This window comes from Otolemur garnettii, unplaced genomic scaffold (assembly GCF_000181295.1).
Source record: "Otolemur garnettii isolate 467f Iridium unplaced genomic scaffold, OtoGar3 scaffold00051, whole genome shotgun sequence".
Lineage (NCBI taxonomy): Eukaryota > Metazoa > Chordata > Mammalia > Primates > Galagidae > Otolemur > Otolemur garnettii.
In genome coordinates this window covers 9,685,042-9,708,750 of record NW_003852446.1, presented here as the reverse complement: position 1 = coordinate 9,708,750, position 23,709 = coordinate 9,685,042, and the positions used below count along the sequence as shown (strand labels likewise).

Sequence of the window (23,709 nt, the reverse complement as noted above, 5' to 3'; positions counted from 1 at the left end):
AGCAGGGGCTGCAGACAGGACCTGGGCAGAGCCTGCCTCAGCTGGTCCCCTCTGCCTTGGGAGAGCAGGGGTTACAGACAAGACCAGGACAGAGCCTTCCTCAGCTGGAGTCCCAGCTCCCCTCTACCTTGCTTCAGTAGGTGCTGCAGATGGGACCTGGGCAGAGCCTTCCTCAGTTGGAGTCCCAGCTCCCCTCTGCCTTGGGAGAGCAGGAGTTACATACAAGACCTGGGCAGAGCCTTCCCCAGCTGGGGTCCCAGCTCCCCTCTGCCTTGCTACCCCAGGGGCTGCCAACTGGAACAGGGCATAGTCTTTCTCAGTTGGAGTCCCAGCTCCCCTCTTCCTTGGCACAGCAGTGGCTGCAGACAGGACCTGAACAGAGCCTTCCGCAGTCAGAGTCCCAGCTCCTCCCTGCCTTGCCACAACAGGGGCTGCCGCAGAGAGTCTCTCCACAGCCCATGTCTTTGGTCACAGTGTCCACTCAGACAAATGAGCCCTATTGGTGTGGCCATGCAGTAAGCAAGTCACAAGGTAAAAGGAGGAAAGGCAGCCTGGCCCCTCCGAAATCCTGAATCTTTTGTTTGTTTTGTTTTCTTTTGGTTTTGAGGCAGAGTCTTAAGCTGTTGCCCTGGGAACGCTGCCCTGGCGTCACAGGTCACAGCAACCTCAAACTCTTGGGCTTAAACGATTCTCTTGCCTCAGCCTCCCAAGTAGCTGGGACTACAGGTGCCTGCCACCAGGCCCGGCTATTTTTAGCTTGTAGTCAGCATTGTTGTTTGGCAGGCCCAGGCTGAATTTGAACCTGCCAGCTCTGGTGTATGTGGCTGGTACCCTAGCCACTGAGCTACAGGCGCCAAGCCAAAATCCTAAATCTTGAGTTAGTTTTTCTCCCTTTTTAAAAAGCACAGTAACAATACTCCATTCCAAGTTTTTATTTCATATTTGGTTTTTAAATGAGTTGATACTACATTTTAAGCTACCCACTTTATAGAAAAGCACAATCCATTTTATTTTGTAAAAATAGGGAAGCAATTTAATAAACTAACAGTTTTCGCTTGTCATTTCTTTTTGTCATTATTAACATATCTCTCTCTCTCTCTCTCTCTCTCTCTTTTTTTTTTTTTGCAGTTTTTGGCCAGGGCTGGGTTCGAACCCGCCACCTCTGGCATATGGGGCCGGCGCCCTGCTCCTTGAGCCACAGGTGCCACCCCAATGTGCTGATTTTATATACAATTTGGAATGCTTACATCGAATTAGTTAATATACCCTTCACCTCATTTACTTAATTATTGTGTTAAAACACTTATACTCTATTCTTAATAGATTAGACATGTACCCTTGCAATATGCACCATAGGTGTGATCCCACTGTTTCTTAAAGGTTAACAATAACATCTCAGTTTCCTTACTGGAGAGGCAGTCTCCAGGGCTCCATTCCCTTTTCTCCCACCTCTCAACTAGTAACAATATTGTTTGTTTTTGTCACGTGCCCCCCTGAAATGTCACCAAGACAAACCTGTTCATAATGTAAAGGAGAGGACCACCGTGACAGAGTCTTAGTAGTATTTCAAGTGCTTAAATATCTTTTTCCATAAAATCTAATCAAATAACCCTTCATCTCCAGGACCTCAGTATTTCACCTACAGGGAAAATGTACTTAGCTTCTTATTATGTGCTAGGCACCGTTTTGTTTTACATGTTTTCACTCAGTCCTTGAAAGAGCCATTTACAATTATATGAATAAAAGAAGAAAGAAGGCCTTGGCAGGTTAAGTAATTTGCTTGTGGATCCAGCTGTGAAGTGTCAGAGCTCAGATTTGGACCAAAACATACGCCTGTCCCCAGTAGGCTGACAATATGGTTGCAGAGACCTCGTGAAGTAGATGAAATGACAGATGGCAATTAGGTATGTGTTAATCTGTCATTTAGATATATGTTAATGTTTGAGATGAGCTTATAAGTGACATCACTGCCATATTTTGAAGCCAGTTGAAAGAGAAAGATCCAACAATGAGATAGCTAGTCATCAATACAGACTCTTTAGAAGTGATACTCATAGATATGAGGACATAATTTAGATCTGGTCTCCTAATTCTGTACCCTGATATTAGGGCGACTCTTCTATTCCTTCACAGGCAGAGCTAGGAAACTGCACATTCCTCCCATGGGCCTGGCTCTCCCACCGGGGAAAATTGAGTGGTTAGGGAGAGGCCCCAATTTAATAAATAGCTTCTTAACCCCTAGTCAATAAACCTCTTTGGCATTTAATGAAACCTATGGATCCTTTCTCAAAACAAAGCTTTTACGTGCCTAAAATAAAATACATGGTATTACAAAGGAAGCCAATTCACTAAAATACAACCCTCAAAGTATATTCAGTAAATACACTTATGATAAATAGTCTATGTGTTTCTTTATTAATGCATTAAATAATATTTAGTGGTGGGACTACTACCATAATTTTTTTTTGAGACAGAGTCCTACTTTGTCACCCTCGATAGAGTACCCATGGCGTCACAGCTCACTGCCACCACAAACAAATGAAATGTCGTATAAAAAGATGTCTGCTAGCTACAGATTTATAGACCTTGATAACACTACTGTAGTTTGTTGTCGATATTCATAATTGCATGAAATACTACATTTCAGTTAGAGGACAGAGAAAATGTAAGGGATTTTTTCTTGTTAAGTTCATGGATCCCCTGAAAGTGTCCATGGACCCCAGGTTAAGAATTGTTGCTCTAATGGAAGCTCCTCCCCTGGAAACAGAAGAAATAGTTAATAAGTATTACCCCCAACAGTGTAAGTTATATCAGCAAGACTACAGGTGATGACCAAGTTTGCTTAAATTGTACATAATGGCCCAATTTTTGAATGGTTATCATAGGAGCTTGCTTACAAAGCATGCATTATTCATTTAGCCTCCAAAACAACCCCATTGGTGGTTTGTATTGTTAACAGCATTTTCAAGTGAAGAAACAGAGGTCAGTGTAATTTATCAAAGGACACACATCTAGTTAATAGAAGGGCCAAGATTTGAATCTAGGTAGTCTGGCTCTAGAATCCATTGTCTTAACCACTAAACTGAAGCTACATAAGTTTAGAGGGCTAGTCTAGAAAACAAGTAGGGCTAAATCTAACAACTATTTGTAAAGTTGTTTCCACATTTATAATACTTATAAATATATAACTATAATACTTACAAATAAATCCTTGACAGAGAACCCTTCCATGGATTAGAATATAGAGCTCAGGGATTATTGAACACCCTGTAGTTGTCTGTTATCTGCTATAGTGAAATAAGCAGAACTATCCAAAAATGATCTCACTCTGAATTGCCTGGACCACAAATCACCTGGTACTGGAGCAGAGTGGAGAGAGGAGCTTCTGCTGAACTCAGCTTCTCATGGGATCAGTTGTTCCCTTCCCCCTGCCTGAGGGCACATAATTTCTAATGGGTTCCTTCAAAAACTGGGAAGGGTCTGAGAATTTATCCAGCTTAAAGCTAACAAGTTAGCCTGCCAGAGTTTCCTGGATGCTAGCAGAGGACCCAGGAATATCAGGTCAAAGACAAAGGCCTTCATTGCTTATAGTACAGCAGGCAGCATGAGCTTCGTCTTTGCATTGGTTCCTTGCCCCCCAGGTCCCATGGGGGCAACAGAGGAGGGTACAGGTGGGTGTTGCACTTGCAATATGTGTCACAGCTGAGGAAATGAAGCTTGGGAAGTGACCAATACTATAAAGGGGGCTGCAAGCAAACTTACCCAATTGTGCTCTTGAAGAGGATGTTATCTTTTTTTTTTTTCCTGAGACAGAGTTTCACTATGTTGCCCCTTGTAGAGTGCTGTTGTGTCACAACTCACAGCAACATCAAACTCTTTTTGGGCCTAAGCCATTCTTTTGCCTCAGCCTCCCAAGTAGCTGGGACTACAGGCACCCACCACAATGCCTGGCTAGTTTTTTATTTTTTGGTTGTAGTTGTCATTGTCTTTTGGTAGGCCAGGGTTGGATTTGAACCTGCCAGCTCCAGTGTATGTGGCTGGCACCCGAGCCAGCTGAGCTGCAGGCACCGAGCCAGAAGACATCATCTTTATTCCACTAGTCAACAAACAAATTTGCCCTTGGCTCCTTAGGGACATGCTATCTCTATCTCTCAAGGCCCTTCGCTATGGCAACTTCCTTGAAAAATTATTCCACAATAAAATCTGTCAGTGCCTCTACTCATAAGATAAGCAAAGACATGAGAAACTCATAGAAAATTGCTTCCCCACAGAAATCAGGGGCTGGCAGCTGGAATGCCTAGACAACTCCTTTAAACAGCTAGTATCCAATGCAGAGTTCCTGGTTCCCAAAGCGTTTGTGTGTCCTTTTGTTGATAAGGTTGTTTTCTCATCTTTGTTCTATAAAAGGAGAGCAGTTAACACAATAACTGAGAAAATGACATAAAGGCTATGTTAACCAGTTTAATGAAAATATTTTAAATTGTATATGAAAACACCACACTGCACCCCATGATTGCATTAATGTACACAGCTATCATTTAATTTAAAAAAAAGAAAAAGAAAGAAAAGGAGAGCAGTAGGGTGTAGGTGCCTCCACTGGAACATGGACCCACACCTTGTATCTGGGACGCGTGCACTGGCACACTTGTCTAGTGGATGATGAAAGGAAGGGGACCTGGGCCTTCTCTTCACTTCCTACCCTGGCCTTGTTAAGGTTTCCCCTTAGGCCCAGAAAAGCCTATTACTTAATTCATTCTAAACTCTGGTGCATGATAGGTGAGACCCAAATCGTCTCAGTACAGTAGATAAGGAACAAAGACAAAACAGCTGAAAATTCCTAGCCCCCAGAAAGAGGAAGAACAAAGAGGACAGGCACCCAGCAAAGAAGAATTGCTAGCAGAGAGGGTTAATAACTTTTATAACATAAAACTAAGGCTTAAAGCGATTCAAATACAGCATTAGAGTGGCCAGCCATCCTGGTTTGCCTGGGACTGAGGGAAATTCAAGCAAACGAGATTTTCAGTGCTAAAACCAGGACAGTCCTGGGCATTGCATATAAGCTAGTCACCCTACACATATGCACACCCTTGCACATAGACAAACTTTCTGTAACTAGAGACCATGATTTCAAATTTAAAAAGGAAGTAGATTAACTAAAGGAGAGGATGCCTACTGCTGCATCCTGAGTTAGTAACCTAGATGAATAGGGAGAAATCCCTCAAAACATATCTCAAAAATACAAAAAGACAGAATTATGAAAAAGTAGACCCTTGGAAGATAGATCTGGGAGAGATAACAAACACAAATAGGAGATCAAGGAGGAGAAAAAGAAACCGACGAAGGATAAACAGGATTAAACAAGTGCAGGTGACCCTTGAACAACATGGGTTTGAACTGCCTGCGTCTACCTATGGGTTGATTTTTTTGTCAACCAAATGGAGATCAAAAATACAGTACTCAGGCGGTGCCTGTGGCTCAAAGGAGTGGGCGCTGGCCCCATATACCGGAGGTGGCGGGTTTGAACCCGGCCCTGGCAAAAATAAATAAAAAAATAAGTAAGTAATACAGTACTCACAGAATCTGAAACCTAAGTAAAGGGAGGGTAGGCTTTTCCTATAGGCAGGCTCCACAGGGCCAACTGTGGGACTTGGGTATCCATGGATTTTGGTATACACAGAGAACCCGGCACCAGTGTCCTAAATATACCAAGACATGACCATAATAAATTAAAATTTTCTTAAACAAAACAAAGACCCAAGTTTACAGATTGGAAAAGTATATCAAATTCTCATTTGGTTCCATGAGGATGCTAGTAGATGATCCACATTTTATAGTACATTACATTATCAATTTCCTCCCCCTTATCTTGCATGGGTGAGCAGGTTTCTAACTCTTGACTTTGGGGTTGGCCATGTGACTCACTTTGGCTAGTGGAAAGTTATTAGTGGATATATTCAAGCCAAACCTTGAATTATACCTGCATAGCAGGGGTCACAGCCCTGTGCTTCTGCTTTTTGCCATGGGAAGAACATGCTTTGGGAGTCTCCTGATCCAAAGAGGATGAAAAATACATCAAGCAGGCCTGGACCTAACCCAAAGCTTAGAGGTAAGCCCAGCTTAGATTTGTAGATGTGTGAATGACAAATAAATGCTTGTTGTTTAATGTCATTGAAATTTTTGTGGTAGTTTGTTGTGGAAACTATTATGCAGCATTATTATGACAATAGCTGACTGACATATGAGGTCAGAGAATTAAGTTCAAGAACTCATTCTAGAAAAAGTGCTACATACCTCACTGGTGACTATCACTATGGTCACCTTCTAAGTACCCCCCTTGGGAAAGCTATTCACCAATGCCAGAGCCTAGTCCACCCTTCAAAGCACTTTTTCTAGGATGAGTTCAAGAACTTAATTGTCGGCTCGGCACCTGTAGTACAGTGGTTATGGCACCAGCCACATGCACCAAGGCTGGTGGGTTCAAGCCCAACTCAGGCTACCTAAACACCAATGACAACTGTAACAAAAAAATAGCCAGGCGTTGTGGCGGGTGCTGTAGTCCCAGCTACTTGGGAGGCTGAAGCAAGAGAATTAATCGCCTAAGCCCAAGAGTTTGAGGTTACTGTGAGCTATGACAGCAGGCACTCTACAGAGGGTGACATAGTGAGACTCTGTCTCAAAAAAAAAAAAAAGAACTTAATTGTCAGACCTCACATGTACGTTGACAGTTCTGATGGCCATTCCAGAAAAAGAGTTCCAAAATTGCTTTGAAGGGTGGACTAGGCACTGGTGTCACTGCATAGCTTCCCAAGGGGGGAGTACTTTGAAGGTGACCATAATGATATTCACCAATGAGATAAGTAGCACTTTTTCTAGGATGAGTTTGTGAACTTAATTGTCCTACCTTGTGCAAACTTATATATATGTTGGTAAAATCTTGAACTCTCAAGAATAAACAATAAATCTTAAGCTTTCAATTAGAAGGAATAAATTATCTACAAGTAAAAAAGAGATGAGCATTGGACTTCTCGTATACAATACTGGAAGTCCTAAAAACTAGAAGATATTGAAATAGCATCTAGAGACTACCAAGAAGAAAGGCCTACAACCCAAGAATCCTATATCCAGCCAAGATTTTATCCATCCATCAGGATAAGAAAAAAAATGATTTTTGAGGATTTTTAAGAATTAAAAAATTGTAATGACTAGGTGATCTATTTGAGAAAAATATTCAAGAAATAATTCTAATAAAAACCAAATTGAACAAAAACAGAGGCCTCAAGCACTAAAGTTTAAATTAAATGAATAATGATTGTATTTATGAAAATACGTAGTAAGTAGTTTAAATTGCTCATAAGTGAATATCTTAGAATATGTAATGTGAGTATGAAATAAGGATTTGTAAGATAAGGGGGGTACTACAAAGGCAATTTTATAATAATCGAGAGGTGAACTGTTTCAGAAAAATCTAGGCACTGGGTGTAGGAAGCGCAGAGGTGGAATGGAGAGCATTGCACGGTTCTCAACTAGAGCGAGAGGGGGAAAGAATTAAAACATTCTGACAACCTCATCATATTATGGTAAGAGGTGCAAGGGAAAAATAGACCATCCTGGTGAAAAAACAGTTGGGTTTTTAAGTAACGGTAACGAAATACACAGTTGGTTATGAATACCAGATATAATAAGTTGTCATTAAGAGAGTGGAAAAGTACATTCCTTCCAAAAATGGGAGGAATGGCAACTTCATAAAACCAACAAAAATAAGGAAAAGAAAAAAAAAACATCAAAGTAAAATGATACAGCATCCACACAACGGGGAAAAAATAAAATCGAGTATTATCAGTCGTTTCGGTGGATAAAACTTGTGAGTGCCACAGGATTTAGCCCTAAGACCGCATCTGCTCTCCATCTATACTCACCCAATATAGTGGATATGCAATGTACTGACTTGGCTAAACTGAACTGTCTTTCCCAGAAGTCCCTTCTTATCTGTTTTCACTTAGGCTAAATCAAAAGGGAGATTCTTGGGAAATCAAAAGACTGTATCAAGATGAGTTTAAAACAACAAATCCAGCTATAAGACAGTTTATAAAAAATACAAGGATATAGCCGGCCAGTGTCATAAAAAACAGAAATAGCAATGTTATCATCAGGAAGGGAGGAATCAAAAGCAGAAGAACCTTCCGAGACCAAGGAAGAACATTATGGAATGGCAGCGGGCACATTTTAAGGAAGGAAGCCATACTCATGAACTTTTATGTCTTGAATAACATAGCAGCTAAATATATAAAGAAAGGCTAGGATTGAGACTTGAAGGAGGCCAACATTTACAGGTTGGGGGGAAATGAATAGGTTGGAAAGGGAGGCTGAAAAGGCCAGGCAAGGAATAGAGGGGAAGCAGTACACAATCCCTGTACCCTGAAAGTCCCCCAATGTACAGGAAAGGTGACCCAAGCAACGGTGGTCAGACTGACCGGGGTCAGCTCCAGGCTCAGAGAAGACAGGGACACACTCCCTTCCCTGCGGTGAGGCTGATGGAGACATGAGCTTTTGCCCACAACCCTCCATTCTCCCACATCTGCGGTGTGTAACAGATTGTAATTGAAATGCACAGTGCAGAATTCAGTTCTTTTATCTAAATAGGAGTTTTGTAAGCCTGGAGTGTTGTTAAGAAAGGAACAGCTGCCCAATGTATGGGCGACATTGTGGAACACTCCAGCATGTGGAAATAAAAAGAGAGTGCCCCTTGTTTCCCATTAGAAGTTCCACTTAATATTTCTGAGACTTAAAAAGTCAGCCCGTGTTAAAATAATGTAATGTTCCTCACTCGTTCAAAATCCCCTTTTCTCTCCTATAAGCTAATCAGCAATATATGCCTATTGTCAAGTTTTAGTGATAACGTTAGGGATTTTTATCTAATATTTATAGGAAATACAACTGTTTGATATTGGCGAATACAGGTCAATCTCCATTTCTGTGCCATAAGCTATACAGAGCTTTTGTTTTTCAGTCACAGTGATCTGTCGCAATTAGCAAAATTCCTAAATGATACACTCACTTTACATGTTGACTACCTCCCACCCCTACTCCCAACACACACTCTCTCTCTCTCTTTCCTGGAACAGGCAATAAATTGTGAAAGAAAAATAATACACCAAACAAAATACGTGTATGATTAAGATGCCTCTTATCTTGGATTTCTACCTCTACTTATATTCGTCAAGGTTTTGCTGGCAGTTTCAATGAGTGGGTATGTAGGGAATTGAGGCTGGAGGATAACATGTAGCTGGCCTGATTTGAGGTTGAACAGGAGGAGGAAAGTTAAAGGATTGTGGATGACCCAAACATCTGAACTTCTCCTGACTGCACCAGGTAGAAAAACGGCAGACAGCATCCGTTCAGGAAGTTACCTTAACAAGAAATGAACACAAAATCTAGCACCATGCTACCCAAAGTGTGGTCCCAGGATCAGCAACATTAGAATCCCCTGGGATCCTGTTAGAAATGCAGGCTCTCGGCTTCGCACCTGTGGTTCAAGTGGCTAAGGGGCCAGCCACATACACCTGAGCTGGCGGGTTCGAATCCAGCCCGGGCCCACCAAACAATGACGGCTGCAACCAAAAAATAGCCGGGCTTTGCAGCAGGCGCCTGTAGTCCCAGCTACTTGGGAGGTGGAGGCAGGAGAATCGCTTCAGCCCAGGAGTTGGAGGTTGCTATGAGCTGTGACGCCAAAGCACTTTACCCAGGGAAACAGCTTGAGGCTCTGTCTCAAAAAAAAACAAAAAAAGATGATCATGTCAGTTATCATCATTGAAGTCTGCTGAAATCCAGGCTGCTGTACCAGATTCCACACAGGCAACTTCATGGATGTGATACTGTCTTCATTTTCTCTTTTATTAAAATTTAAAGTATCTGGCGCCTATAGCTTAAGCAGCTAAGGCCCCAGCCACATACACCAGACTTGGCAGGTTCGAATCCAGCCTGGGCCTGGATTCAGACAACAATGACAACTACAACCAAAAAGTCAAACAATGACAACTACAACCAAAAAATAGCCGAGTGTTGTGTCGGGCGCCTGTAGTCCCAGCTACTTGGGAGGCTGAGGCAAGAGACTCGATTAAGCCCAGGAGTTGGAGGTTGCTGTGAACTGTGATGCCACGGTACTCTACCCAGGGGGACAGCTTGAGGCTCTGTCTCAAAAATAAAATAAAATAAAATAAAATAAAATTTAAAGTATCACATGAAAACACTAAGAAAAACTTTAAAAGATTCCACACAGCCATTATACTATTTCCCTCACATGATTGTTTTTTGTGCAGGAACATTACCCTCTAATCTTTGCCAACTGCACTTAGAAACCAGTTTTTCACAGGCCACCCAGCCTGGCTGTTCAATATGTTTACAACAATCACAAATTTGTATCTCTCTAGCTGAGCCCCCATCCCCAACCAGCAGAACACACAGAAATATCATCCCCAAGTGCCTGCCTTCTGTTTACACCCATATAATGTGTCTTCTTCGGCCTTTGCTTCCACAATGACAGCGGAGCCCCAAGTATGCAGGTTGCTATAGTGATGTCCTTTACTGCTTCTGACTCACAGTCATGCCTGCATGTACACTCTAAGGATCTCCAACTAGGTTACATTCCTAGAATAGTTCTTCGTGGAGATTTGCATGGTAGAATTGGTCGTTATTATTTGCTGTATCTTCTTGTCCCAGCCCAAGCCCCTGTAACATCTGCTTAACAACAGGCTGCATAGAAACATATTCCTCTGATCAACCACTCCCTGACCCAGTGTGCATTTGGACTCCTGCAGTGTGGGGGTTAGTGAGGAGTGGCCCTTTTTCCTAATGGGGCTCAGTCCTCAAGCAGAGAAAGAGCCACTAGCCCTTTATGATTAGTCATTTTCCTTACCAGAGCTAGGACTAGGGGCAGACAAGCTGAGGCACTCTCAAGGTCAAACAAGTGCAGGGTCTTTCTTTCGAATTTTGATAGTATGTTCATCAGAGATTTTTTTAACTTAATTTTGATTTTTTTTAATATTGCATTGAAATATTTTTATCCTGATTACTGAGAGGGGGAGGTTGCACTCTTAAATGTTGCACAAGTGCCCCACTCAAACTCACCTGAGTCCCAAATGCTGGTCCCATCCTTCAGGTTCCTCTATTTCCCATTTGAACAGAGCCCTGGGGGCCTACCCCTCATGGCTTTCGGAGCCATATCTATTATAAATCCCTCCTGGGCACCCAGTTGAATCCTTGAATCTCACATAGATGATCGTCACCTAGTTATAATCATGCTATATATAATTTTTTTTTTGAGACAGAGTCTCACTACGCCACCCTGGGTAGAGTGCCATGGCATTATAGCTCACAGCAACCTCCAATTCTTGGGCTTAAGTGATTCTCTTGCCTCACCCTCCTGGGACTGCGGGTGCCTGTCACAACGCCCAGCTATTTTTTTTGTTGTTGCAGTTGGCTGGGGTTGGGTTTGAACCCGTCGCCCTTGGTGTATGGGGCTGGCACCCTACTCATTGAGCCACAGGCGCTGCCCTAAAATAGGAGGCTTTTTGCTGTTTTGGAGTTTGGAGGTTGTTGGGTTTGGTTGATTGGTTGGTTGGTTGGTTGGTTTTCTGGTAGGCTACAGGGAAGACACAAGGCTGAGCAAGTGGTTGGGAATCTGGAACCCAAGCTGCAAAAACTAGCAGAGGGATAGTTTACAAAGAGGGATGTATGATATTGAATTATGTTAGAGAAAGGAAAGATGAAACAGCAAACATTTGAAAATGGCAACTTTTCCCCCTTAGCATCTCTTCTCATGCCTATCAACTGGCAGCAAAAGGGCTAGTGCAGATGTGCTCGCCCAAGGAAGACCACCAGGGACACACTCGTCATCCAAAACAAACTGGCTTCATCTAACTTGCTGCAACCAGGAAGACCTCACTCCAAGGGGACCACAGGGGATTTCAGTAAGAAGAATGGAGGTGGGGCCTATTATCACCTGATTCAGGCAGATGTCAAGGGATTCTAAGGAGAGTGTAAGGAAACAGAGGCATGTTCTGAATGAATTCCATATCAGGAACTAGAGGCAATACAATAACTGGGTATCTTACTTTTTATTTGGGAGCTGAGAAGTTTAAGACAGGGCTAGAATTGTCATTGGTCTAGGAGCAGCAATGAGTTGTGGGATATGTCAGACATTTTCCTGGCTGAGGAGTGGCCTTGTCTCTGTCTGGTTTCAAACACAGTTGCAGCGTGGCCTTCTCTGGACATTACTTATTTCCCATGTTGCTATTTGTCTTCAGTTGGGAACATCACAGCCTTGCTGCCAGCAGGGCTGTTTTTCACTTTCTCAATCCCTCCTTTTGGCCAAGGCCAGACAAGTTGAGCCTGCAGGACGTTAATCTGTGGAGTCCAGGTTCACACAAGTCAGGGCATTCTGCCCTTGGACAGCTGCATCAGTCACCAAGGGAATAATTTTGGTTGTTCATAGATGCGCTAGGAGATCCTGGGAGTTTACTCTGACATGTTTAGGACAGGCTGTCTGCCAGTGTTTTTTATAGCACCTGCATTTCAATTATGCCTGTTCCTTCATCCAGTTTTTCTGAACAGATGCAAATGCTGGGTCTTAGCTTGGGTTCCTTCCAAACCAATCCAGGGAAAACAGCTTGTATATAGGTGGTTCACTGTGGGAAACTATCCCTTTTAACAAGCATGGCTCAACAGCACAGAGGCCCACCTGAGGCCTGTAGAAGATCCACCTCAGAATAATCTACCCAAGACCTAGAAAAGGGCCATCCAGCATGGCCAAGGCGCCCCCCCAAGCATTAACCCCCTGGCCTGCCCAGGAAGATGAATTTGCCAAATGGCTAAGAGGCCCCCGTTAGCAGATGTTAAAATTGTCATCAGTATTTGAGACGAATGGATGAATGGAAAGCATCTTACAGCATTTTGCCACTGAGAGTTTTTAATCACTTCTGTGACCGCTATGCTGGCAGGATTGAGTGCCAAAGAGGCTGTCTCATATTGGTACAATGAAACCCCTTGGGCTTGATCTGACTTGCATGGCTTTACCTAGATGATTCCCTTTGCATCTCAGACTTTCTGTGAGTAATTAGCTAGACCTGCCTCTTCCAGGGCATAGGACCGGTAGGCCCTTCTGTCCTGGTGGATGAAGGCCCTCAGCAAATGCATGTCCCGCAAACCACACCTATTCTCAGCCCAGGAATGAGAAGAAAAGTGAAGAGAAAACGAAGGCAATCCTGTCCTATGCGACAACATGGATAAACTTCAGGGACACGTGCTAAGCAAAATAACTCAGTCACAAAGGGCAAATACTCTGTGATTCTGCTCACATGAAGCATCTAGAATATCAAAATCATAGAAACAGAAAGCAGAAAGGTGGTGTGGTTGTCAAGGGCTGGGGGAAGCAGGAAGGAGAAATTAGAGTGTTTAGTGGATATAGAGTTTCAATTTTGCAAGGTGAAAAAGTTCCGGAGCTTGGTTGCACAACAATGTGAGTATACTTAACGCTACTGAACTGTACACGCAAAAATGGTTAAGACAGTGCTATGGTTTGAATGTCCTCTTAAAAATTCATATCAGGGGTGGCACTTGTGGCTCAGTGGGTAGGGCACAGGCCCCATATATGGAGGGTGACAAGTTCGAACTCGGCCCCAGCCAAAGTGCAACAACAACAACAAAAAATAGCTGGGTGTTCTGGCGGATGCCTGTTGTCCCAGCTACTCGGGAGGTTGAGGCAAGAGAATCACCTAAGCCCAGGAGTCAGAGATTGCTTTGAGCTGTGACACCACAGCACTCTACCCAGGGTGATAAAGTGAGACTCTGTCTCTTAAAAAAAAAAAATTCATATTGAAATGTAATTTCCATTGTGATTCTATTAAGAGGTAGAACCATTAAGAGGTGATTAGGCCACAAGAGCTCTGCTCTAATGAATGAATTAATGTCATTATGGAGGGAGTGGGTTCGTTATCTTGGGAAAAGGTTGTTATAAAAGTCAATTTGACCTCTTGTTCTTTTACTCTCTGTTGTGCTTTCTTGCCCGTCAGCCTTCTGCCATGGGATGATGCAGCAAGAAGAGCCTCACCAGATGCAGGCTCCTCGACCTTGTACTTTACAGCCTCCAGAGCTGTAAGAAATAAATTTCTGTTCTTTGTAAATTACACAGTCTGTGGTATTCTGTTACAGGAACACCAAATGGACTAAAACAGACAGAACGTTTTCTGTGTTCCTTATCACAACAAAACAAATTTTAAAAAATAAATTAAAAAGAAGACAGGAGGAGAAAAGGAAGAGAGAATAACTTTATTCTGCTCTTACACCATTGAGCAGCCTGCACACCTTCTAGGGGAGCTCCTCTTCTAGGGGAGCTCTAACTGGACAATGTACCTCTATTTTTAACAGTATAACTCCAGAAAAACTTTGGACAGTAAAACTGTAGCATTTAGCAGGTTAAGAAAGACTGGCAAGAACTGAAAAGGAGCCTAAAGTGTAATGATTGAAACTGGTAATATACATAAATAGCTGGACCAGTTTTTCTCTTTTTCAAAATCCCATTCTATTTGAAAGCAATTTTCTTCCACTTCAAACTCTCTCATTATGTACCCTTTCATTCAAAATGTTAATTTTCCCTCCTCTTGTAATTTAACCATCCGCTAATCATTTCTGGGATGGAAACACATATTCCTAAGTGAAACTCTTTTGAAGAGCTGAATTAAGCAGACATTGAGTTTGTTTCTCTAATTTCTCGTCTAATGGTTAATAGAATTGCCAACGAAGAACTTTTTTCAAGTCTTAAAACTATCCATGGTGATGTTTTTGTGCAAATTAAGCTTGTTTTAGCCAGATGGAGGCTTATATCTCAGTAAAGTAATAAAAACAAAAATAATATAAATATATTGCCCTCAAATAATATTTTCAAAAATTACTGAATAGTCTACAAAAATGCAGTACAACTCTCCTTTCAAGCAAAAGAGAAAATATGGAGATACTGGGTTTTAGGTTGGGTCTTCTGGTTACTACTCAAGTGACCTTGGGCAAGAAATGAAGAAACCTTGGGTGGAAATCTGCATCTTCCTCCAATTATGAGTCCATTTATAATACAAGTGATAGAAACTGGATCAAGAAAAAGAAAATAATAGCAAAGAAGTTTTATTTGAATACAAGAATATCAATGCAATGGGACATTGACGGCAGATACTTTCTCTGGCTGATTTTCTGTCTTTGCTGCTATCTTACCTTCTCTATAACTCAAAGGGATATCTAATCCGAGTATTTTATGGGCTCCTTAGCAAAAACAACCCTCTAAGGGGTGTCAGAAGTGAGTGAGACCAGCTGAGACTTTCCAGTGTTTGAAGCTGAGAGATAAACCAGCAACTGGCTCTAAATTATATCTCTTGTATAAATTTAAGATAGAACCACATATGGTCAACTGTTCGTACTGAATCCAATGTCATCCTTTATCACTCTTGATAAGAAACCTTAAAGATCTAAGAGTTATGAATATCCACTCCCTCCTGTCCTTCCAAAATAAAAATTTTCCCAGCCATGATGTGGTAAATTACATTGAAGGCCTCACTCTTCACCTCTCCCAGTATCCACACCCTCCGCCATGTAATCTTGTAGTTCTTCATCTCTCTGTGTGGCTCATGATTTGTGGGGCCCAGTGCAAATTGAAAATGTGGAACCCCTTGCATGCCATTATAACCACTAAAATGTAAAGCTCCTTCCTTTCTTCTACAATCTATCTTCCTCAACTTGTCGTGGTGTATTTTATTTGCTATTTCACGTCATTCTAACTAAAGAAAACCTTAAATTGGTAGCATGAATTTTCACAGTTTACCTTTATATTTTGCAAGGAATGACACCTGAGGCTAGGAAACCTGTGCAAAGATAAATATGCTAACTATCTTCCCCTGGACTGAAGATTCTTAGAATATGGAGACAGTAACGCGTTTATCTTTGAAGACCTAGTGCTAGGCATGGAGCCGTGTACATAATAGGCTGACTCTGTGTGTGTCTGTGTGTGTGTGTATACATTTTTTGGCACCCTCTGTAAAGGTAAAAGGGAAGGAAAAGAAAAAGAAAATTTTAAAATCAGTTTTGCCTGTGAGAACGTGGGGAAATTGGTACACTCTCATACATTGCCGGTAAGAATGTAAAATGATGCAGCTGCTTTGGAAAACACTTTGGCACATCCTCAAAAAGTTCAACACAGAGTTCCCATGTGATCCAGCAATTCTGCTCTTAAGTGTATACCCAAGAGGATTGAAAGCGTACATTCACACAGAAACTTGTACATGAATATTCATTCAAAGTGCATAATTCACAATAGCCCAAAAATGAAAACAACCCAAATGTTCATCAACTAATGAAAAGTCAAAAAATATATATATATGGTATATCCATACAATGGAATATTGTCCTACAATAAAAAGGAACAAGATAGTGATTCATGCTACAACTTGGATGACCTTTAAAGACATGCTAAATGGAAGAAGCCAGATACAAAAGGCCCTCTATCATGTGATTCCGTTTATATAAAGTGTCCAGAATAGGTAAATTTATACAGGCAGAAAGTACATTAGCAGTTTCCAGGGGCTGTATGCGGGGGCGGGGGGGGGGGAATGGAGAGCAATTGCTAGTGGCTAAAGGGTTTCTTTTTAGGGTAATGAAAATGTTCTGGAATTAGACAATGAAGATGATTGCACAACTTTGTGAATATACTAAAAACCACTAAATTGAACACTTTTACTTATTTTTTTTCTTTAGTTTTTTTGTTTTGTTTTGTTTTGAGACACAGTGTCACTATGTCACCCTCGGTGGTAAAATGCTGTGGCATCACAGCTTGCAGCAAACTTAAACTCTTGGGTTTAAGCGATTCTCCTGCCTCAGCCTCCCACGTAGCTGGGACTACAGGCGCCCACCACAATGTCTGGCTATTTCTTTATTGTAGTTGTCATTGTTGTTTGGCAGGCCCTGAGCTGCGTTCAAACCAGCCTGCTCTAGCAGGCGCCCTAGCTGCTGAGATACAGGTACCAAGCCTGAATTGAACACCTTTAAAGGGTGAATTTTATAATATATGAATTACATCTTGGTTTTAAAAATCAATTCTGCCAGAATCCATCTCTTACTAGTGGTGTGACCTTTGAAAAGTTATATAACCTCTCTGAACTTTAGTTTCCTAGACTATAAAATGGGGAGAAATAATTCTAACTCATAGAATTGCTTACAAAGATAAAGTTAGATATGAAATGTAAAATGATTTGTGTAGTACGGTCTTCCAGCCCTCTGCTGAGCCCCTACACTCAGTACCAGGGAGAGTTTCTGTGGGTTTCAGGGCAAAGTGATGCAGTGGGGTCCCTCGCTCACACACTATTCCAGGAGAAGTTGCAGAGGAATGTTCTATGACAGAGTGCAATGATCAAAGTTGTCTTCGTCCTCCTGTAAGTGGATTCTCTCCCCCTCTCCTCACAGGGTGGTCAGATGAAGTTGAATGGCCCTTCTTCTAGGAGCTCTCTGCCTTGGAGGGAACAGGCAAGAGCCAGGGAAAAAGAGCCAGAAGTCTGTGTCCTCAAATTTGGCCAGTTTCAAGGCTACGTAGGGGCAGAGAAACAGGGGTTCTTGGGAGTTCTGCTTCATCATGGAGTAAAGTGTAAGAAGTCTGCATGATATGTCATTGGACCCAGACACTTGGCTATTGAAGCCCCCAGTATGTGGCATAGCCAGGGCTATCTAAAACAGCCAGATTCATACAAGCAGAGACTACAATAGTGGTTGCCAAGGGCTGGGGGGCAGGGAGAAATGGGAAGTTGCTGTTCAATGGGTATGAAGATTCAGTTTTGCTAAATGAATAAGCTCTCTATTAGATAACATAGTAACTTGCACTTGAAAATCTGTTAGTAAGGTAGATCTCATTTTAAATCTTCTTATCACAAAACAAAACAAAGAGACCCAAGGAAACCTTGAGAGGTGTTAGATATGTCTACTACCTTAATTGTGGTGATGATATCAATGATGTTCTTATATGCTCAAACTTATAAAATTGTATGCACTAAATATGTGCAGTTCCGTGTGCATCAATTACATCTCAATAAACCTGTTAAAAAATGCTTTAGTGAGCAGTATTAAGGAATACTTTTGTATTTCCACCAGAGGGCACCATCTGTTTCTTTGGTAGCCAGACCAACGCTCTACATGAAGTACAGTAGACTGGAGTTAACTGGAACCATGTGACCGATGTATTACACTACCATCTCTGAAGGTCAAAATCATATTTTTCCCCAAAGATCCATCACAAATGTTGCTACCACCATAAAAATCTTCCCTGAACTGCTTCCTCTCCTGCAATCGCACTAAATTTGTCAGCTCTTCCCCATCTGAATCGTCAAAGCCCCTTAGTATTCTTTTGGGGGACATTTACCCTTTCTGCCTGGTACTTAGCTACTACAGTACAGATTATTGTATTGGCTTCCTAGAGCTTCCAGAACAAATAACTGCAACTGAGTGCCTTAACAAAAAAAACAGAGAAATGTATTCTTTCACAATTCTGGAGTCCAGAAGTCCAAAATCAGGGTGCCGCAGAGCCGGTTCCCCCTGGAGGCTCTGAGGGAAAAACAGTTCTATGTCCCTCCCTTGGTGTTTCTTGGCTTGTAGCTGCATAAGTCTCTCTATTTCCTTCTTCCCATGGCCATCTTTTCTCTATGTCTTTTCCTTTTCTGGCTCTTAAAAGGACACTGTCATCGGATTTACAGCCTACCTTAAATCCAGAATGATCTCATCCTGAGATCTTTAACCTTATTACACCTACATAGGCCCTATTTCCAAGTAAGGCCACATTCGTAGGTACCAGGGGTTAGAACTTGGACATATTGGAGGTGGGAAGGTGGAAATAATTCAACCGACTACAGTTATCATTATTACACTAAGTTCCTGGAGATTAGGATCTAGGTCCTGTCCATACCTGCATGCCCCCAAGTTCCTAGCAGAGTGCCTTAAACATGAAAGTGTTCAATATGCTTGCTGAGTTAATGGGTGGCAGGATTGACGCGGTTGGCCAGGTGACAGATATTGTCGAACATCTTAGAATGGCATCTAATGTTGTCAGATTCGGGAAGGGTGCATTAGGGATCCACGTACCTCATAGAAACTTGATAATTATTCCAGATAAGACTCAAAAAATGCAGTGCACAGAACTCAATGAAAAATCACTTGCATGGCTTCCCAGCCACATAGCTAAAATGAAAAACGTCTCCCAAATCCTTGCAAATATATCCCAGATGAAGCCTCTCTGGCCTTCAGAGGTTAAGGTAAATCTGGCTGAAACCCCAAGTGTCGCTGACAAGGAGGATCCACAGCCCTCCATGCGATTTCTGTAAATTCTGGACTCTACTTCGTGGTCCTAATTTGCTGTTCCTGCATGTCTGTGTTCTTGATTCCTTCCCTTGCCAAAGGTGAGACCCCTTTCCAGTTCTTGCACAAGATCCCCAACCCGCCTCCCCCCCTCCCTGCCACACATGACAAGCATTTTGTGAGTTTAGAACTTTACTAAAGGTTTGGAGGTTACACACTATGCCCCACATTCTTCAGCCATCTTGCTCGCTCCACTTTCTCTTCATTTTACTTTTTTTCTTTCTTCTTCCTGTCTGCTTCAAAACACAAATTCCTTTCCTTGCTCATAGTTAGGTCCCTTGCGATCTCAGCTTCTAAATCTAAACAGGCTTTTTTTATTTATTTATTTAAGACAGGAAGGCAAGAAAGAAAAAGAGAAAAAGAGAGAATTGGAATCTTCGAGGAAGAATTTTCATGCGAGCATCAAAATAATATTGCTTTCTTTTTGTCTATTTTATAAATATGAACAACAGATTAGAGTTTGATGTTCTCAGAATGGGGTGAGAAATTTAACAACAGCCTTAGGTCCACTTGCTGTAACTTCCTCCAAACCCTTGGCCTTCTTACCAGAGTGAAGCAATCCTCTTCTCAAGTTTACATTTAATTATAATTGCAACCATCGTGATGATTAAACCTCTCTTTTTGTCATTGTCTTTTCTTGGCATCGGTTCTTTGGCTCCTCTCGCATGCTATAGACTGTATGAATCACAGAGAGTCTGTGCTTTTTAACTGTGGCGAAATCATCGGCAGCTTTTTGTTTCTTCCCAGACTCAGTTCCAAAACAGCTGTTTAATGTTCGTCCTTGGTTCTGTCATCTTATTTCAGTGAATTGTAATAGCAGCATCTTCTGCTTTTAATTCTCCCAAAGAAAGAAAGAAGAAGAAGAAGAAAAAGCTCCCAAGTCGGTGTGTAGGTGCTGGTTAATGACTTATTTCCTCTCATTTCCTTAATCAGGAAATTTCATAGTTTAGCAGCGGCAGGGTTCCCATTAGTGCGGCTCTGACCTAAGCCAAGCTGTGTGAAACACTCGACCATGGAAACAGCTGGGTTTGCAAACCACTGCGTGTTCCAAATGGAGACAGACCAGGAGCTGCCATTTGACACAGTGGTGAGGAAAGCAAGCACATTTTTCACGGTCAGTGATGAATCCATCTCTAGTACACGGAATCTGCTGAAAAGTAATGCATTAAGTCATTGACCAACTGGGTAGTTTGGACATGCACTGGCTGGTGAGTTTCGCTTTAGGGAGATTTCCTTATGAACAGCCAGCATTGAATGATGGGCACATTTACTATCTCGTGCTATGAAAAATCCCTCAGGAAAATCATGACAAATTGTGCCTTTTCTTGGTTCAAGGGATTGCTTAGTTTAGAATCATTTCTTAAAGGCTAACAGCTTACCAAAAGGGCCATTTTTAAATGTCATGAGTTATGTTTCAGTCACTTTTTACCAACGGTTGTCACATACCATAGCTATACTTTGGAATAATCTGAGAAGAGCTTTGAAAAAATACTGGTAACTGGACCTTACTCCCAAAGATTTTTGATCCGTCGGTCTGGGTTGAAGTCTGAGCAGTGGTGTTTCTTAAATGCTCCCAAGAGATTCTAGTGTGCAGCCAGGATTAGAGACTGTACTTTATGAAAATCACAAGTACAAACAACCTTAAAACCAATATGTTGTGTATGGGGTACACACATTGCAATTATGCCCACTGCGGTAAGTCAACTCATCTTCTAATTGTCTGTCTTTTAAGTAAAATTTGTTCTCCTTCTACCAGAGAATTAACCCATGACAAATAATCTTTGGCAAGCATCACATCCACTTTTCTACACTCAGTCTCTCTCTCTCTATCTCTTCTCTATATCTCTATTTCTATCTATCTCCATCTCCCTATCTCTCTTCCCCCAAAGAGATGCAAACCTAATTTTTAGCCCATACCATCCTTTAGAGACCAAAACCCTCCCGGGCCATTTCAGACTGCCCCTGATGGACTGGCTGCTCCAATACATACATCATCCTCTGTTTGAGTGAGCTGCAGTTCTTTCTCTCCTCAACCTACAGTGGGGGGGGGGGCATCACCAAAATGGGAGGCCTACAAAGAAACTAATTTGCCTAATTTGCCAAACCAGTCTTTGTCCAACATCCTCCACTTTGAGACGTGGTCCTCAAATCTACCCTCGTATGACACTAATAACTTGGACTCATCTTTGATTCCTGCCTCTGCCTCATCCCTCCCAAGTGATCCCTCTCCCTCCCCCTCACGTTCAATCAGCTCTATGTCTGAAATATAACTTGTATTCACTCACTTCTCACCACCCCCACTGCCACCTGCCTGTTCCAAGCTCCCAGCGCCTCCCACCTTGATACCGCCATTGCCTCCCAGCTGCGTCAGCATCTAGCTCCTCTGCTCTTGCCCCGGTTCAAGCCATTCTAGACCCAGAAGCTAGAGTCATCTTTTTCTATGGTGGTTTATAAATCACTTTCCTACTGAAAGCATTTCATTAGCTTCCCATTTCAAATGGAATAAAATCCAAACTCCTCGCCATGGCCCACAGGGCCCTCCAGGATCTGGCCTTTTTGTCTTCCGTTTCCCCCACTGGAATTGAAGCTTTCAGGGGAAAAGGACTTGCTCTTTTTCAAGGTTGTGTCCCCAGCCCCAATAACATTCCTGGCACAGCACAGGAACACGTCAAATAATTGTTGAATCAATGAATGAATGAGTGAATGGGAAGAGGAGCAGAAGGAATGGACTGGATAATACATTTCTAAGGCAACCACTCTCTGAATGATTAGGGTTGATTGCAGCTTTTGATAAAAATGAATGTCAGCTTTAATTTAACAGGTCCACTATGTCCATTAGCTATTTTTGCCACATTTATCACTTGAGTCATTCTCTTAATGTGTATCAATTAGGGTTCTGGTTACAAGTACAGAAGCCAACTTAAGTGAACTTAACCAAAACAGAAATTCATTATGAGCCTGCAGGCCTGCCTTACAGAAGCCACACAATGGAGACTTAGAAAGGGGCCTAAAATCAAACTGTTAGAAAGCTGGGAAATACCTTCTATGTCTCTGATGCCCTAAAACCCAGATGGAACTTGAATGTCATGTAATTAAACCTGCAAATTTCCTAGGAAAGAGATTCCAGTTCCCCCAGCCTGGATTAAGTACTTACCCTGGACAATCTTCTGTAGCCAGGGAGGTGGGAATACATATATAACTACCCTCTTCTCCAAGGGGTATCACCTTGAACAATGAGGGTGAGGCTGAGGGAGTTCAGAGGGATAAGTCCTGGTGACAGGGATAGTCTCTGGCTTTGGGCTGGGTAGACATCCTAAAATATACCCAAGTTATTTACTGGGGCACATTCATCCACACATCCCGAATGTCTTTTTTATTTGCCTCTTACATCCAGAAAATCTCAGACTTTGGGAGGATTCTTTAATTTCTGGAAGATGCCGAGTGTTGAATTGGCACTCTATGGGAGAGAAAAAGGGGAAGATGATAAGTACTTTTACACCACTGAAAGAAGAGAATTAGATCAAGGAAGGAATAAGGATATTTTAAGCATCAAAGCATGATACATTATTTCTAAGAGGAAAATTGGATTAAGAAAAGAATAAGTATATATGAAGCATGAAAGCCTGATGGATTATTTTAAATTGTTGCCATGAGTCATTTTTTAAACTAAATGACTCAGCCACCAAGAGATTCTTTTCTTATATGATCAATCTTACTTTATTGCTAATATGGCAAGTTCGGATGATGTATTTCTGATTAAATGTTACCCTGATAAAGCAGCAGAGAAATATTTCTCTGTCCTTATGCTCAGCTTTATGAAGCATTATCTTCCAACATTGGTGATTGAATCTATAGAAACAGACCCATCAATATGTTTGAATTAAAATATGTGGTTGAATTTGGGTGGGTGATTTTAAGTCTTTCTAGAATGATGTCATGCAAGATAGAACAAAAGACATTTTTAGGCAAAAAAAAAAAAAGATAGAAAAAGACAATATAGGCTCAGCTTCCGTGGTACAGTGGTTACGGTGCTGGCCACATGCACCAAGGCTGACGGGTTAAAACCCACCCAAGGCCAGCTAAAGAACAATGACAACTGCAACAAAAATATAGCTCGGCATTGTGGCAGGTGCCTGTAGTCCCAGCTACTCTGGGGCTGAGGCAAGAGGATCACTTGAGCCCAAGAGTTTGAGGTTGGCGTGAGCTATGACGCCACAGCGCTCAACCAAGTACAACAAAGTGAAACTCTGTCTCAAAAAATAAAATAAAATAAAAATTAAT

General features: G+C 41.9%; 1 pseudogene; it reads left to right on the top strand.

The window, feature by feature from the left end:
• Positions 1 to 17,688, top strand: part of LOC111725989 — a 23,323-nt pseudogene extending 5,635 nt beyond the window's left edge.
• The last annotated feature ends 6,021 nt before the right edge of the window (positions 17,689 to 23,709 follow it).